Source organism: Elaeis guineensis, chromosome 11, assembly GCF_000442705.2.
Source record: "Elaeis guineensis isolate ETL-2024a chromosome 11, EG11, whole genome shotgun sequence".
Classification (NCBI taxonomy): Eukaryota; Viridiplantae; Streptophyta; class Magnoliopsida; order Arecales; family Arecaceae; genus Elaeis; species Elaeis guineensis.
Genome location: NC_026003.2, coordinates 65898081 through 65912316, shown reverse-complemented (window position 1 = coordinate 65912316; position 14236 = coordinate 65898081). Strand labels below are relative to the sequence as shown.

Below are 14236 nucleotides of genomic sequence, written 5' to 3'. Positions count from 1 at the left end.
CAACTTCAACTGCAGGTAAGCCTCGTCCGGACTCCTATGGGAGTCGGACTCCGCCCACAACTCCAACTGCAAGTAAGCTCCGCCCGGACTCCTACGGGAGCCGGGCTCCGTCCCCAACTTCAACTGCAGGTAAGCCTCGTCCGGACTCCTACGGGAGCCGGACTCCGCCACAACTCCAACTGCAAGTAAGCTCCGCCCGGACTCCTACGGGAGCCGGGCTCCTTCCCCAACTTCAACTGCAGGTAAGCCTCATCTGGACTCCTACGGGAGCCGGACTCCGCCCACAACTCCAACTGCATGTAAGTTCCGCCCGGACTCCTACGGAAGCCGGGCTCCGTCCCCAACTTTAACTACAGGTGGACCTCGCCCGAGCTCCTACGGGAGCCATGCCTCATCTCCAGCTACGGGAGAGCTCCGCCCAGACCCCTACAGGAGCCAGACTCCACCCCGGCTATGACTGAAGGAAGACTCCATCCGAACTCCTGCGAAAGCTGGATTCCGAGCTCCTCTAGACAGATGGCTAACTACCTCTCTCCGCCAGATGCTCCGATCGGACTTCAGCCGGCGAACCTTCACCCTCTGGCGTGCCGCAGTAACAGCCGCGATTCTGCTCCACTCCCTGCGGCAGATCCCGTGCGCCTCCATCACTCCACGACTCTGCTCCACCTCCCTGCAGTAGATTCCACATGCCTCCATCGCTCCATGACTCTGCTCTGCCTCCTGCGACGGATTCCACGCGGCTCCATCACTCTTTGGTAGGCCGTAATAATGGCCACGGTCCTGCTCCACTCCCTGCGACGGATACCGCGCGATTCTTCCATTCTTTGGCAAGTCGCGACAACGGACGCCGCTCCGTTCCTCGTGGCAGACTCCATGCGACACGCCCCGGTGATAGCCATGGGTCCACCCCACTACTCTCTGCAACAAACTCCTCCTGACTCTGGGCGGCCCACTGCCGGACGGTTACAGATGTCGCTATCAGTTTGTTGCCCCCTCCGCTTATAAAAGGGGAACCCCATATACGTCATTCTATAAGCTCTCATTTTTACCTAGAAATTCTACTAAAATTTTCGTTCGAGCACTCCATTCTTGATGAAGCAGAGAACTGACTTGAGCGTCGGAGGGTCATGCCGGAGCAACCCCACCTCTGGTTTTGACTTCTTTTGCAGGTCCCGACGGCGACCGCGACTCCAGCTTCTCTGACGTAAGCGGATTCTTGCATCAACAGGATTGGCGCTAGAGGAAGGGTCTGTGTCTTCGCAGTATCCTTGTTCTTAAAGGAGCGCTCAACGGGACCGCCCCCGGGCATCTTTTCCGACATCCTCTCCTTCTTCCTCCACTTGGTCTTTGCTCGATGCCTCCCCGCAAGGCGTCCACGCGACGATCCACGGCCTCTGCGGTCAGATCTCAGGCTCCGGCCTCACCTCCAGTTTCCCAACCTCCTCCTCCTCCTCCAGCGACGGCGGTCGGCGCAGAGCAATTTGATCTGCTAGCGCAGCATGTCAGAGGCCTCACTGAAGCTGTGCAAGCCATGTAGCAGCAGCAGCAGCCGCAGGCATCGGTGCGCCTGGAAAGAGTGTCACCGGAACATCAGAATCAGGCGGTGGGGCGGGCCACTTGGGCCAGCCGTCCCATCTTTCCTGGAAGACGAACCCGAGGATGGAGAGCCCTCAATCGGATCATGACTCCACCCCTGAAAGATCCCTGCCTCCATTCTGCCAGAGGACCCTCGAGACCCGAAGTCGAGAGGATTTCCTGGATCGGAGACTCCAAGAGATTAACCGGCGGATCGAAGAACTTCGCCACGCTCTCCCTGCTTATGGTGAGGATATTTGCACTGACCCTCCTTTTTCTCAAATGATCATGCAGGAACCGATCCCGTCAAACTTCAAACTCCCCCAGTTCGAAAGCTACGATGGGACTTCGGACCCGGTTGATCATCTGGAAGCCTTCCGAACGATGATGCTGCTTCATGGCACTCCCGACGCCATTCTATGCCGAGCCTTCCCATCCACCTTGAAGGGAGCGGTGAGAAACTGATACTCGACGCTGAAGCCGGGTACCATCTTTTCCTTCGATCAGATGAGCCACCAATTCGTGGCCCATTTTGTCAGCAGTCGGTGCCCCCGGAAGGGTTCGGAGTCCCTCATCAATATCAAGCAGAGGGAAGGGAGTCCATTCGGGCCTACATCAACCGTTTCAATGTCGCAGCGTTGGAGGTCCGAAATTTGGACCAATCGGTAGCAATGGCCGCTCTGAAGGGCGGCCTTCAGAAGAATGATCTTTTATTTTCCCTGGAGAAGAAGTATCCCAGAGATTTTGCTGATCTGTTGGCTCGGGTTGAAGGGTATGCCCGAGCGAAAGAAGCCTTCAAAATGAAGGATGAGAAGACCGTGAGAGAGCGACAGGCGGGAGACTCGAGTAAGCCCGTGGTCAAAAAAGGACCGAGAGATGCTCGGCCACGTTCTCGAACTCCTCCCAGGCACAAGCGTGTCCATACTCCTCCCCTGGCATGAAGGCAGAGGAGTCTGGACCACGGAGTTCGACGGGGTTCTCCACTGGGAAGGTTCCACAACTATGCCTCCCTCAACGCATCGAAAGCCCAAGTGCTGATGGAGGTCAGAGAGCAGCTCCCTAGGCTGGAGAGGATGCGCACACACCCTGAGAAGTGCAATCCCAACAAGTTCTGCCTCTACCATCGTGACCACAGCCACGACACGGAGGAATGCATCCAGCTCCGAGATGAGATCGAGGAGCTCATTCGGCGAGGCCGACTCGATAGGTTCATTCGGCGCCGGCATGAGGGTAGGGAAGATCGGCCAAGGGCCCTGCCGCAGCTTGAGCCACCAAGGAGAGAAGAGCAACCCGAGACCAGCCTCCAGTCGGGATCATCAACTCCATCACCAGAGGACCTCAAAGGGGAGCAGACCTTCCACGACCACGGGACTCGAAAGGCCTGTGAATGTATTACTGACGACTTTGCTTTAAATTAAAATTTCTTTTGACTTAACATGGGCTTGTCACGATTGGGGATAACCCCTTCAAACAATTAAAATAAGGTCATGTTAGGAACAGGAGGAGAACATCGTCCTAACATAAATAAAATGAAAGTCCGATTATTTTAAGGTCGGATGGGGGGAGAGGCCTCACAACGGCCTAATGTGCCCCCACAGCCATATTAGGAACAGGAGGAGAACCTCATCCTAACATGAGCAAATCAAAGGCCCAGTTCTTTTAGACCGGATGGGGGGAGAGGCCTTACAACGCCCTAATGTGCCCCCACAGCCATGTTAGGAACAGGAGGAGAACCTTATCCTAACATGAGCAAAGTCAAAAGCCCGGTTCTTTTAGATCGGATCGGGGGAGAGGCCTTACAATGCCCTAATGTGCCCCCACAGCCATGTTAGAACAGGAGGAGAACCTCGTCCTAACATGAGCAAAGTCAAAGGCCCGATTCTTTTAGATCAGATGGGGGGAGAGGCCTTACAACATCCTAATGTGCCCCCACAGCCATGTTAGGAACAGGAGGAGAACCTCGTCCTAACATGAGCAAAGTCAAAGGCCCGATTCTTTTAGACTGCATGGGGGGAGAGGCCTTACAACGCCCCAATGTGCCCCCACAGCCATGTTGGGAACAGGAGGAGAACCTCATCCTGACATGAGCAAAGTCGAAGGCCCATTCCTTCCAGACCAGATGGAGGGAGAGGCCCTTGCAATGACCCTTATGTGCCCCCACGGCCCTGTTAGGGACAGGAGGAGAACCTCGCCCTAACTTGAGCAAAGTCGAAGGCCCGGTTCCCTTTAGATAGGATGGGGGGAGAGGCCCTGCAACACTCATATGCAATAAAATTCTGCCTGAACTCCTACGGGAGCCGGACTTCGACCCCAGCTTCGGTCGTCGAAAAACTCCGCCCGGACTCCTACGGGAGCCGGACTTCGACCCTAGCTTCGGCGTCGGTAAACTCTGCCCGGACTCCTACGGGAGCCGGACTTCGACCCCAGCTTCAGCCGCCGGTAAACTCCGTCCGGACTCCTACGGGAGCCAGACTTCGTCCCCAACTTCGGCCACCGGTAAACTCCGTCCGGACTCCTACGGGAGCTGGGCTTCATCCCTGACCTTGATTGCAGGTGGACTTCGATCGGACTCCTACAGGAGCCAGATCTCGCCTCTAACTTCAATCGCAGGTAAACTCCGTTCGGACCCCCACGGGAGCCAGACTTCGCTCCGACTTCGCTTGCGGGAGCCGAACTCCCGTAGCCCCACCAAGAGCGGAAGAAAAATTCCAAATGAAAAAAAAAAGAAAGGCGATGGACCACGTCAGCGACAAATGAAAAACAAACAGCGTCAAAGATGCAGAGAACCCCGTCTCAGCAAGAATTGGGATTCTCATCAAGAACCCCAGCTTTCGAGGAAGCATTCAACGTGAGCCCAAGATAAGACAACTCCCTCAGGTGACGGAAGTTCAGACCTCCGAGCTCGAGCCCTAATAGTGACACCGAATCCGAGCGGCCCCAGACGAATCTGCGGCCACGAACAAAAAGGATGGGTCGATACGTTGACAATTGGGTACCTCCGAACGACACAAAGGCCGAAAAGAAGCTCGGCAAACGACAATGTGACACATGAGTAAAAGAGGCGAGCCGGCGTGACAATCACCGGTAACCTACGGACGACGTCAGAAAAAAAAAATCAATCAATCAAAAATCAGAAATCGATAATGGGATGAAAAAGGAAGGGGTAGCACGCAAAAAAAAGAAAAGAAAAGAAAAGAAAAGAAAAGAAAGAAGAAGAAAAAAAGAAAAGAGAAAAGAGAAGAAAAATAAAGAAAAAGAAGAAGGACGGAAGAAAAGAAGAGAAAGGAAAAGATGGAGTACTCGCAGGGTCCTGGGGGCTCAGGCTGATGTTGAACAAAAATTGCTCCCTCAGAAGGTTGGGAAGGGAAGGAGCGGAGTAGTCAAGAAGCTTTCGGGCAGCTGGAGGTCGTCCTCCCCCAGGCTAGGGGCCCGACGGACAGAGTCCCTCAGAGAGCCCCAAGGGGGCAGGCCCAGCCTCAGGGTCGGGCAGTGGATGAAGAGGTATTTCTCCTTCCAATTGTGATTGAAGAGGGGGCACCTTTCAGCAACCCCTTCTTGCCAAACTGAAGGGAGAAATACCACCAGTCCTTCGCCGAAGGATGACGCTTGAAGGTATAGAAATGCCTAAACAGAGAGAGGGACGGTTGGACCTCGACTACGTGGCAAAAGAAAAGAAACCCTATCAAAAACCTAAAAGAATTCGGAGCAACCGAAGCCAAAGAGATATCTAAGAAGCGGAAGAGGGCGACAACAAAGGACGGAAGCGGAAGCCGAAGCCCGGCACGGAACGCCTCCTGATACAGGCAAAAATGATCAGGTGGGGGAGTGCTAGCCCGGTCGGAGGGGCCAGGCAGCTCCAGATCGTACTCCGAAGGAACTCCATACTGAACCCTTATCAGAAGGAGTTCATCCAGAGTCAGGGAGCATGGAATGGCACCCGACGCAAAAATCGGTGAAGCCCAGCCCTAGATGTGGGTTCATCTACAGAATGGAGGACCTGGGGGGTTGAGGCGGAAGAACTCCCAGAACTGCTGGAAGCGGAAGTGCCGGAAGACATTTCAAATAACTTCAAATGAAGACCCTAAAGATCTCAAAGAAAACAGACGGGACAAAGGATGAGAGGTCATAAGAGACTAACTCGGAGGAATACGACAGAAGAAAATGGCGAAGAAAAAGGCCCCTAAATGGCAAGAAGAAGAACGGAGGTTCTGGGACTATCCTAGATCGCCCTGAGGGATGCAGAGGGGCGAGGAAAGGGACGACTCGAAGGATGCCTATGGCCCAAGAAGACACCAAGGAGAATCGGGACTCTCGAAGAAGGGGCGGATACCGATAGAACTCTCAGGCGGAATAGGGTCCCTAAAGACGGAAGGGCGGGTTTAAATAGACCCTGAGATCCGGCACCATAATGATCGCGAATCCCCCCAGACCGGCCTGCGATCGACACGTGTCCCACTCACCACGGCACGTGGCTAAAAGCGACTAACGGCTGACAGGGCCATTACTGCACCGTACCTAGGCCAGCGTACCAGCGAGAATTTCGAAGGGTCCCTTCGTATCGCCCCGATTCAAAAAGACTCCAGCACGCGCGCATTTAATGCTGAAATATCTGGGGGTCGTCGTGCACAGGATTCAAGGGGACAACTTCGGCTGTGCAAACCTCTCTGTACTTCCTTCATTCAAAATTCAAACTCGAAAGTAGGGGGACTAGTGTTGGATATAAAATACCCTCAGCCGAAATTCTTGATGGGATTGACCCTTGCAAGTCTCCTCCGACTTTCGACTGCTGATGGCGAACTTCCATCGCTCCGTCCATAACTCTAACTGCAAGTAAGCTCCGCCCGGACTCCTACGGGAGCTGGGCTCCGTCCCCAACTTCAACTGCTGGTAAGCTTCGCCCGGACTCCTACAGGAGCCGGACTCCGCTCACGACTCTGATTACAGGAAGACGCTGCCCGGACTCCTACGGGAGCCGGGCTCCCTCTCCAACTTCAACTGCAGGTAAGCCTCGTCCGGACTCCCACGGGAGCCGGACTCCGCCCACAACTCCAACTGCAAGTAAGCTCCGCCCGGACTCCTACAGGAGTCGAGCTCCGTCCCCAACTTCAACTACAGGTAAGCCTCGTCCGGACTCCTATGGGAGCCGGACTCCGCCCACAACTCCAACTGCAAGTAAGCTCCGCCCGGACACCTACGGGAGCTGGGCTCCGTCCCTAACTTCAACTGCAGGTAAGCCTCGTCCGGACTCCTACGGGAGCCGGACTCCGCCCACAACTCCAACTGCAAGTAAGCTCCGCCCGGACTCCTACGAGAGCCGGGCTCCGTCCCCAACTTCAACTGCAGCTAAGCCTCGTCCGGACTCCTATGGGAGTCGGACTCCACCCACAACTCCAACTGCAAGTAAGCTCCGCCCGGACTCCTATGGGAGCCGGGCTCCATCCCCAACTTCAACTGCAGGTGGACCTCGCCCGAGCTCCTACGGGAGTCAGGCCTCATCTCCAGCTGCAGGAGAGCTCCGCCCAGACCCCTACGGGAGCCGGACTTCACCCCCGACTGTGACTGAAGGAAGACTCCATCCGAACTCCTGCGAAAGCCGAATTTCGAGCTCCTCTCAGACAGATGGCTAACTATCTCTCTCCACCAGACGCTCCAGCCAGACTTCAGCCGGCGAACCTTCACCCTCTGGCGCATCGCAGTAACAGCCGCGATTCTGCTCCACTCCCTGCGGCAGATCCCGTGCGCCTCCATCACTCCACGACTCTGCTCCACCTCCCTGCAGCAGATTCCACGCGCCTCCATCGCTCCACGACTCTGCTCCGCCTCCTACGACGGATTCCACACGGTTCCACACTCCCTGGCAGGCCGTAATAATGGCCACGATCCTGCTCCACTCCCTGCGATGGATATCGCGCGATTCTTCCATTCTCTGGCAAGTCGCGACAACGGACGCCGCTCCGTTCCTCGTGGCAGACTCCACGCGGCATGCCCCGGTGATAGCCACGGGTCCACCCCACTACTCTCCGCAACAAACTCCTCCTGACTCTGGGCGGCCCGCTGTCGGACGGTTACAGACGTCGCTATCAGTTTGTTGCCCCCTTCGCCTATAAAAGGGGAACCCCAGATACATCATTCTATAAGCTCTCATTTTTACCTAGAAACTCTGCTAAAATTTCTGTTCAAGCACTCCATTCTTGTTGAAGCAGAGAACTGACTTGAGTATCGGAGGGTCTTGCCGGAGCAACCCCACCTCCGGTTTTGACTTCTTTTGCAGGTCCCAGCGGCGACCGCGACTCCAGCTTCTTCGGCATAAGCAGATTCTTGCATCAACAAAAAGATAGCTGGATTTAGTAAAGAACATAATTGGATGAAGAAAAGTATCTTTTGGGAGTTGTCCTATTGGCACACTAATCTGATTCGTTATAATCTTGATGTAATGCACATCGAGAAGAATGTGTTTGAAAATATCTTCTATATAGTGATGGATGTTAAGGGCAAAACTAATGACAACCTAAAAGCTAGAAAGGACTTGAGGAAGTATTCCAAGCGTTCGGAGTTAGAATTGATGCATTCAAATGGACGGATTATAAAAACTAAAACTTCTTACACACTAAGCAAGGAATAACAAAGAGATGCATGTCTCTGGCTTAAAGAGCTGAAACTTCCTGATGGCTATGTTTCAAACATATTTCGATGCATGGACATAGAAGATCTTCGATATTATGGCTTTAAGAGTCATGACTGTCATATGTTTATAGAGAGGTTACTCCTAGTTGCATTTCGTGATATGTTGCCCAATCCAATGTGGGATGCATGAACCAAGATTAGCAATTTCTTCAAGGACATATGCTTAACAGTTCTATGAGTAAATCATATGGAGACACTTGAGAAGGACATTATGAAAACTTTATATAAACTTGAGATGATATTCTCTTCTGGATTCTTTGATTCTATGGAGCACTTATCGATTCATCTAGCCTACGAGGTAAAAGTTGGTGGGCATGTGCAATATCGTTGGATGTATACTTTTGAGACATAAGCTTCCCAAACTTTTATAAACTTCTAGTTTAACTCTAAGCATGCAAAGTTGTTATATTCCAATTTTTTTAATGGTATCTATATAAATTAGGTATATGCATGATTTGAAGAAGAAGGTGCAGAATAAAATCTGTGTTGAGGGTTCAATTTGTGAGGCATACATCATACAGAAATTTTCACATTCTACTCATTTTATTTTGAACCTAGCATCCAAATAAAGTTAACTCAAGTCCTATGCAATGATGATGGGGGAGATGTAGAATCCACATGATGTTTTTCTATTTTTTGCCATTCTGGTCGACCATTTGGTCCTGATAACTCTCAAATGATGATATCTAATGATGAGTACAAGGTTGCACATATTTATATGTTGTTAAATACCCAAAAAATTATGCCATTTATTGGGTAAGTATTAGAGATTTATTTATATTATGAGTAAGTGATTATATATTTATCTTAATAAGTTAACTATAATTAAATTACAAAAGATATGATGAATATCTAACACAGTTGGATCCAAGTATAGGTGATGAGAAGGTGAAAAGATTATGTGGACATGAGTTTACAAATTGGTTGAGACAGTTTGTAAGCTCAAAATATTTTCAAACTTTTTTTCTTCTCGTATAGTGATAATGTATGTGCTGATCATTATTTTCATTAATAGGTGATAGAAGAAAGGAACCAAGTAGATAGCTGCATCATGCAAATAGTGCAAGGCCCTTCACTTATGGTAAAGTGCTACAAAGGGTATTTTACAAATGGCTTTAACTTTCGTATACAACAACAATAAGAAAAAGATACAATGAACAGCGGTGTTTGTGTGAAAAGAAGTTATTATAATAACTATGAACATGACTACTATGGCATGTTGGTTGAGATATTAGAGTTGGAGTATTTTGGTATTAGAAACAAGATTGTCTTATTCAAATATGATTGGTATGATACAAAAAAAGATTTAAGAGTACATTCTCATCGTAATCTAGTTGAAATTAAATATAAATCTAGACTATCTACAAATGAGCCATTTGTATTGGCTCAACAAGCTCAACAAGTATACTACATGACTTATCCATCAAGAAATAGAGAAAAAAGAGATTGGTGGGCAGTGTGCAAAACAAAAGCTAGGAGCAGAGTTGATCTTCCTTTAAGTGAAATATAAGATGAAGATATGATTCCCATGGTTGAAGCAGTTTACCAAGAAGATGACATGTCTAATCCAAAGTCAGTTATACCAATAATTGATCTTGATGATCCAAATGTTCTCATTGATGGGGGTCATGTAGATATTGTAGATGAAAAGGAAGAGCATAATTTGGCACAACCTATGGAGGAAGAGGAAGAAGAAAAATTTGAGGAGCTTGAAGATGAGCTTGAAGAAGATGATGATGAGGGTCAAATTTCTAGCACTGATGATGATATGCATGATTGACTAGTATATGCTTTTTTTGTATTCATGGGATAGATTTAGATTATGATTATATTGTATATCCGTAACATTGTCCATATGTGACTTTTTATCTAGAATATATTTTATTTATTTACTCATTTGGCTACTATATATTGTAATTAGTGCTTTGCTTTTTATTAATGTCAGATTATTTTATCATGAAGAAATTTATTGTCTTTCTATGAATATTATCTCTTCATGCATACAATTAAGCATCTTGGACTTTAAAATAAAATGAAAATGCACTAACATATTATACAAATTTTATTTTGAATTGCAGACACAATGGTTAGAGGTGGTGCTAGTAAACAAAAGTCAGCAAGAGGTAGAATGATAAGTTCAGAATCATGAGAAGGACATGAAGAGAAATCCTTAAACTCATTACCGACACTATCTATACGGTTATATATAGAGGCAGCCATTTTTTCAAATCAATATGAGAAACATATTGATGGTGATAATGTTTCATCGATCGTGTTTCGGACGAGAGGCATAAATCAGGAGACCCAAGTACTTATCGATCCTACAAACCGACAACCATTAGAAATGATGAATGAAAGATATTTTTAAAATTTGGTTATATATATGTGTATGTATTATATTAGGATATAAATTTATATACTTTACACTATATTTTATAATTTACTCAATTTCTCACAGCTTTGTTGATCCTTCGGTTCCTCGTGCTATTGTTGTGACGATAAAGCAGTACTTCTCACAACCTTAGGAAAAATGGATGATGGTGCTAATGGAGATTCATGAACTTTTGTGAAATAAATTTCAGATAATTTTTTATAGTTCAACGGCAAAAGAAAAAGAAAAAGAATAAGAAGAAGAAAAAGAATGAAAAAATATTGATGCAATTTGGCAACATCTCCAAATAATGATATGTAATTAGGAGAAGTCTTTCATTTTGATTTAAAAGATGATTCATGCGATGGAAATATATAATCTTTAGGATGTGAACGTATAATTTTTGGGTTAGTGGAATTATGTTATGTTTGAGTAATTAATTTGAATATAGTATGTTAATTGTAATGCAGATTTCAAATTTTGTGGATGTTCATATTTTAGGAGAGGTTCTACTAAAATTTCATGAAATAATGATTTATTTAGTCAATTTATATTTGAATAAAGTTATTGTTTAATTTCTTTCATGGTATTTTTTTAAAGCTAATTTTTTTGAGTTTTGTCAGGAGAAATACACATGACTTGAGAATCAAACTTCTGAGGTTAAGCATGTATGAGAGTAGACTTCTAAGAGATTGATTTTCTAACATGTTAAATCAAGCAAGGAAGGATGCCTTAACGAAGGCTAGAGACAAAGAGGATATTCTTGAGACCACAGGTCATGGGCCTAGCTATTTGGATTGCACTAGATGTTTGAAATAAGTGGATTGATATATGGATTTCTCCAAAATAGAAGGATAAATCAGAAGCTGCACGTAAGAATCGGATGACAGAGAAAGGTGGTAGAATCACCAAACATATGGGTGGTTCTATCATATTTTCTACGCATAAAAAAAAGAATGATACATTAAACTATATTTTTTTACTTTAGAATATTTATTATTCAATTATTTATTTATTTATATGCACTGTCATGCAATTTTATTATTTCTCATTTTTAGACTATGGAGTTGGGTAGGCCCCCAATGCAACTTGAGGTATTTGAGTGAACCCACAAACAAAAAGGAAGTGCGGATGACTTTGTGGACAACAAGTCTAAAAAGGTTTCGATAAGTTTACTTATTCTACTTAATGATAAATTTATTATTTATCAATATATTGCAATGAGTATCAAGTTAATGCATTTTTAATAATTTTAGAAAAAAATATTTTGCTACTCTCACTGCTAAGTATGGCTTAGATGCCTCATCTCAATCCGAGTTTGATCCAGATGCATGGGTCCAAGCAACTGGAGGCCCAAAAAAGGAAAGATTATATGGGTTTGGGAACAAAGAAGATCCTAAGCTATTATTGAGATATGTGGCTAGTTTCTATTCAGCAACATTAGGATATCCTGGTTCTTCAACACAGCACTTCATTGAGGAGCAAGTTCAACACTTGATTATATAATAATGTGACCAATGGCGAGAAGAGATATGTCAGGAGGTACGTCAGGAGTTGCAGCAGGAGATGGAAGAAAATAATGCAGAAAGAGATGAAGGCAATGCGTGCTATGATGTCAGAATTCAACCAATCATGTGCCTCTTGGCCTGATCATGACCATTCAGATGTGTGATTTTTTTTGGATGCTAAACTATTTTATTATAAGATATTTTAAAAAAATTTAATGTAATACTTTGCTACTTTGGGATATTTTAATTTTTATCTTAATGTTTGTAGTTTTTGAAAAAAATATGATGTTATGAATTAATATTTGCATTATATTTGTTGTAAGTTAGTTTTATATTTATTATGAATTAATAATTACTGAATGAATTAGTTGTATACGAATATTTGAGTGGTTTATTGGATATTTTAGGATTATTTGCAGAAAATAAATTTAATGGTCAATCAATGATGGATTTGTGATAAAATTTTGTGACAGATTTATTCTGAATATGGTGATATATTTGTGATGGATCAGTGATGAAATTTTGTGATAGATTTGTGATGACTTTATGATGGATTTGTTCTAAATATTGTAATAGATTTGTGATGGATCAGTGATAGAATATTGTGACAGACAATCCATCATAAATTTTCATCACTGATCTAACATAAATTTTTGCCACAAATCAGTCATAAGTCTATCATAAATTTTCATCACAAATCTATCATAAATCTGTCATAATTTATGATGAATTTTATTTTAAATATCATTTACTATTTGTGACGGAATTTATGATGGAAATTTCCATCACAAAGTTTTGTGACAAAAATTTTCCTCATAATTTTTTTATGACTAGGGTTTTAGTGATAGATTTTTTTGTCACAAAATCTATCACAAAACTACTTGTGATGGATTTTCAAACTTCATTGATGACAAAATCCATCACTAAAGTCTTATTTATTGTAGTGATCTATCAAATACTTTTCATTGTAATCATACAAATCTTTTAAATCAGTTTTTCTATACCATACTAGATTTTAATACTGACCTCAATAATAATAAAAAAGAAACTCCAGATCAATTCATAAACCCAAAATTTTGAATTGCAAATTTACATGTATCCTAAAATCTCAAATAGACATAAATAAAATCTTTTATCTTGATCCAAAATAGCAGGAAAGGATTTCACTAGCAATCTTAACAACAATGATAGAAAATCTCTTGATCAATTTGTACTCCCAAACTTTAAATAACTTCTTATGAATGAATCCTAAACTATCATAAAATAATTAACTTCAAGCTTGAGGTGATATCAAGGTATACCCAATATCAAATTGAACATCCAAATTTACTTCAATAATAAATAAATAAATAATCATAATGCATAATAGTGTTCCATAGCAAATCCTCTTACACTTAATTTGAATCCAAATCTAACAAATTAGAACCTTAAGCACAAATTTACCTACTCTGAGAATTCTCAAGCTGCTCATTACACTTTGGCTATAAGTATGGTGAGGTGGCATTCTAATTTCATGAAAATAAAATAATCATCACAAATAAGATTCAATTAAGATAACTCACAATTAAGATAACTCATAGTGTAGTTCTACCCGACTCTCAATCTTTCTGATGAGTTCTAAAAATCCTAAAATATATTACTCTTATTATCATGATCTTATTACATTAATCCCTAATGATCTTAAACTTAGGCTCTGATATAACTTAATTTGTCATACCCTGAATTGAGCAAGTGACAGACATCGCATACTGTTAGAAAATCGCTACGGTTTCATACGTGTAGTTCAAAATTTTTTTTAGACATCTACGTAGTGAAAATAAATATATTAAAATATTTTAATTTAAACACATATCAGATCTAATATGAAAACTATAGTTAGGATCTTGATACAAATAATCAATCATAATCTGAAATCTAAAAAAGAAAAATAAATCGTTAGAAACATAAATCGGAGATCAGATCTCCATACCTCGGATCCTGTGGATGTCCCGAATTCTGATCGTAGCCACGCACGTGCCCGACCTTTGCTGGAATCCACACAGAACTGTCTGATCAAAGCACTGAGATCATCGATATGTTAGTATCTTACAGATCTCAC

At 44.4% G+C, this 14236-nt stretch overlaps 1 pseudogene; it reads left to right on the top strand.

Moving 5' to 3' along the window:
* The first annotated feature begins 8446 nt into the window (after window positions 1–8446).
* On the top strand, window positions 8447–10784 carry LOC140852378 (uncharacterized; annotated as a pseudogene).
* The last annotated feature ends 3452 nt before the right edge of the window (window positions 10785–14236 follow it).